A 5,000-nucleotide genomic window follows, 5' to 3' on the forward strand; every position below is an offset into this window, starting at 1 on the left:
CTTTTGCAACTCTCAAAAAACAATCAATCATAAATATCAAACATTTTCTTAACTCAAAACATACCTTTTCAAACTTTTTCACATTAACATAGAATACATATATTTTAAGCATTCAAAAGAAGTCACAAACAAAAATATCAAACATTTTCTTAACTTCAACTCAAACCATGCCTTTTCAAAATTTTAGGCTTAATCCTTCTTTTATACATATAAATCCTCCTTCTTCTATAAATGCCTTTTCAAATTCTTCCTTACTTAGGTATTTCCACATCATGTACACATTTTTCCTCACAGCATTTTCAAATATCTCAGTTACATTCACTTTTTTCCTATCAAAATATGCCATGTTCCTCCTCACCCATATTGCATACCTTGCATGACTCAACATTAAATTCCACAAATTTACCTTTTTGTCTTTGTAATTTACCAAATCACCAAATAAAAACATTTTTTTCCATTCATTTCCCGCTGGCTCTTTACCCAATCCATCTTTTATCATCTTTTTTATTTTTCCATGAAAGTCCTCAAGTTCCTTGCACTCCAGGAAAATATGCATCAGAGTTTCTGGCTCTGTCTCACATACATCACATACTCTGCTTACATTTTTATTTATTTGATGAATTACCACTTTTGAATATATCCTATTGTGTCTCAGTTTAAAATCCAAACTCTCACAGTCTAGTCCATTGTATTTTATATTTAAATTGCTCCATACTGTTTTTTCTTTCCAATCAGGAAACAGTCTTGGCCACACTGCCTCTGATGCAGGGGCTTTGATTTCTTTCTTTACCATTATTTTATATACTGTTTTTACATTTATTTCCCGCAATAATTTTTTACCCTCATTTTCAACAATATACATTTCAGGCATTCCCCAATCCCCCACTTTAGTGGTTTCTCTTTCAATCCTTTCCACCCACTTCTCCGGCAAGCTTTTTTTTATATTTTCACATTCACAGTCCACTTTTTCTTTCTCAATTTCATCACTCCACCCCACCACGCAGTCATATATTGCCCTATTTGGCATAAAACCCTTTACATATTCATATGCCAAGTCTTTTACTTTCCTTACACCCGCTCTCATGAACAGTCTATTATATAACATTTTCCCTCCCCTCTTAATTCTCGGGTTCAGAAATATTGGCTGGTTGTGAATTTGGTTTATGTTCTCACATTCATATTTTACATTCTCCACAAATTCAGCCCATGCATTAAACACTTCTTGGTAGTACAATGGCAATTTTTCAATCATTGTCTTTTTTAATGCCATGAACACTCCCTCCTCCCCACATCCTCCACCTTCTTTTAGGTATTTTCTCATATACCCCTTCCATCCATATTCTACCTTATCACATAAATACTTTTTCATTGTTTTGACTCGTATTGCCTTCCTTTTAGTGCCCAAATCTGTCAGCCTTAAACCTCCCTCACTATAATCTGCTATTAAAGTTTTTGCAGATATTTTCACCCCTTTCCCTCCCCACACAAAAGTATTTACAGTTTCTTTTATTCCATTTAAAACCCAATCTGGCAAGTCAATTACTCCTATCACATAATTGCACTTGGTTAATAGAAGGGAATTTGCAACTACCACCTTACCTCTTAATCTTAACTCCCTTAGCCTCCAAAACTGTAGCACTTGTTTGATTTTATTTAGCACTCCCGCCCATGTAGCATCTCTTGCCTCTTTAGCATTCCCTCCTATGTTTACCCCTAAAATCTTTATAAAATCTTTCGTTATTTTGAAAGGAACTTCTATCCCTTCTACCTCCTCTCGCCCTATGCTCATTATTTCCGATTTTCCCACATTTATTTTTGCCCCTGACGCTTCCCCATATTTTCCCATCTGTTTTCTGATTTTATTTATGCTCTCTATATCTCTGACTGTAAAAGTAGTGTCATCTGCATATTGATGAATTACACTCATTAACCCATTTGGCATCTCAATACCTTTTATTTCTTTATCCTTTTTGATTAGTGTTGCCAGCGGCTCGGCTGTTATCGAGTACAGAATTGCTGACAGTGGGCATCCTTGTCTAACTGACCTTTCCAAATGAAAAGGGTCAGTTAAAACCCCATTTACTTTTACGCAACTTTTAGCATTTGCATATATTAATCCTATCCACTTTTTCATCCTGTCCCCAAACCCAAATCTCCCCATTGTCTGCTCTATAAAACCATGTTCTACCCTGTCAAACGCCTTATTTAAATCTATAGATAAAATCAAACCACCCTTCCCATCCTTCCCCATCCCTTCTACTACATCCCTTATTGTACAGATTGTATCGGTTATGTCCCTCCCTTTTATGCTGTAAGCTTGGCTTGGTGATACTATTGACCCTGCTACCTCTTTTATCCTGTTTGCCAGTATTTTTGTCAGTATTTTGTAGTCTGTGTTTAGTAGACTTAAAGGTCTATAATTTTCTAACTTCAGTGGACTTCCTTTATTTTTATATAATATTGTAATTATTCCTAACCCCATTGACTCAGGCATCTCCCCATTCTCTTCCATTCTCCTAAAAACCTTCCCCAATATTGGCGCTATTAACTCTTCAAAGGTTTTATAAAATTCATGCGTTAACCCATCTGAGCCTGGACTTTTATTCTTTTTAGTCTGCTTTATAGCTTCTTTTATTTCTTCAATACTTATGTCTTTTTCACATATGTTTTTCTCGTCTTCGCTTAACCTTGCATCCACAGTATTCAACACTTCCTCCATACTTTCCTGTTTTACCCCTTCTTTTTTAAACAACTTCTTATAAAATGTTTCTGCTTCTTTTATTATTTCCACATAATCGGTAACCTTCTCACCTTTCTCATTTTCCAGTTCTATTATATGCTTTTTCCTTTGTTTTTTCTTTTCTAAGTTTAAAAAGAATTTTGTGCTTCTTTCCCCTTCTAGCGCATACTGCGCTCTACTTCTTATTATTGCGCCCTTGCTTTTTTCCTTTTCATAATATTCTATTTCTGCTTTTATCTGCTCATACCTCTCTTTACTTTGCTCTGGATTTCTCTCTATTTTTTCCACTTCCCTCTTCATCTCATTTCCCAAATCCTCTGCTTTACTCCTTCTCATAAAATCTCTTTGCTTTGCATACCTAATGCTTCTTTTCTTAATTTTCCCTTTCAATATTTCCCACCATTCACATACATTTTCATCAAATAAATCATTTTGCATTTCATAATGTATACATTTTCTGATGTTCTCTCTGTATGCCTCTTCCTTTAAAAGTTCTGCATTCAAACACCACATTCCCATGTGTCCCATACCCTTCTCCTCCCTAGTTACACCCACCCTTACCACCATCATAGCATGGTCACTTATTCCCACAAACTTGTATTTCACATTTTTCACATATTTTAACATTTCTCTTTTTGTTAAACATAAGTCTATGCGGCTTTGCTTCAACACCCCCATCACCAATTGTCTTCTAGAGAACTCTTTTTTGTACGGGTTCTCTTCCCTCCAGACATCGACCACGTCCTCATTTTGCATCCAGTCAGTTAAAAACTTTCTTGACACATCAGACTTAAAGTTTGCACTACTTGATGCGTCAAGTCTTGTGCACCACACATTAAAGTCGCCAACCACTATACAACTCCCTTTGCACAAAGGTTTCATTTCTTTAAAAACCTCTCTCCTCTCAGTTTCAATGTTCGGTGCATAAATGTTTATCAACCTAAAGAGTTGGTTGTGAAACATAAAATCAATCACTAGCAATCTCCCATTGCCATCCTTGTATGCTTGCTTCACATTATTTATTCGACCTCCTTTAATCAAAGTTGCCACTCCACGGGCTTTTGCATTCCCATGATTGACATAGATGTCTCCTTCCCATCTCTTTCTTATATTGTCCATTATTTCGTCAGACCAATGGGTCTCTTGCAAACAGAGTACCTCCGCTTTTAAACATCCCTTTATATTTTCAAACTTACTTTCGTCTCTTAATCCATTGCAATTTAAACAGGCAATGTTCATAAGGCCCCACATAAAAAGTATCATTGTTTTTTGAATTATCTCCCCCATTTTGATTAATCCAGACACTTACTTTCTGCGGTATGCTCCTCCGTTTCTTTCTTCTTTCTTTTCCTTCTCACTCTCTTTCCATCGCTTGTATCCATCTCCTCGTCCTGGCTTGCCATTGGGCTCTCTGTGACCTCTTTCCCTTCTCCACCTCCCTTTGCCTGGAGCTTTTCGCCTTTCCCTTCCACACTGTCCTCCTCCTCCTGGCTCTCATCCTCGCCTTTTGCTTTCTCCTCTTCTCTGCTTTTGCACTCCGAACCCTCCATTGCCATCTTCTTTCCTGGCTCTGTTCTCCTCTCTTCCCTTTTTCTCTCTCTCTCTCTCCTCCTCCACTCTAGAACCACCTTGTCTTGACTGCTCATGCTTTCAGTCACTCTCCGTTGCTCTTTTCCTTCCTCCTCACTGCATGTGCCCCTTCTCTCCTCCTCTCCAGTAGTTGCACCTTCCACTTCTTCGGACTCTTCCTCCTCCTCCACCTCATACAGATCCGACTCCTTTCCATCACTGTTTTCTTCGTCCATCGCCGCCGGTGTTTCACACACGCAAAGTCCTGGCCTCATGTCACACTCCTTGCAGTTTGGCTCTCTGCACTCTCTTGCATAGTGGCCTTGCTTGTCACATTTAAAACATCTAAAATTCGGGCAGTCTCTCACAATATGACCAGGCTGAATGCACAGGCGGCAGACCTTCATTTGCCTGTCATGGATGACCCTAAAGTGCTCTGTCCCCCCCAATGTCTCAAACTTTGTTGAGTATGGTAAGGATTTTACCGCATCATTAAATTTCACCTTCAAAAATCTTGTCCCATCAGCGATTTCAGTCCCCGGCCACATTCTCCTCTTCACTCTTGAGACTGCTTTTACTCCCCACTCCGACAGCTTTCTCAGTATCTCCTCATCCTGGATGTATGTTGGCAGCCCGAGGAAAGAGACCACCATCTCCATGCTGTCCACCTCCTTTGCCATCACCCGACTGT

Source organism: Chanodichthys erythropterus, unplaced genomic scaffold, assembly GCF_024489055.1.
Source record: "Chanodichthys erythropterus isolate Z2021 unplaced genomic scaffold, ASM2448905v1 ctg002040_np12, whole genome shotgun sequence".
NCBI classification, from domain to species: Eukaryota; Metazoa; Chordata; class Actinopteri; order Cypriniformes; family Xenocyprididae; genus Chanodichthys; species Chanodichthys erythropterus.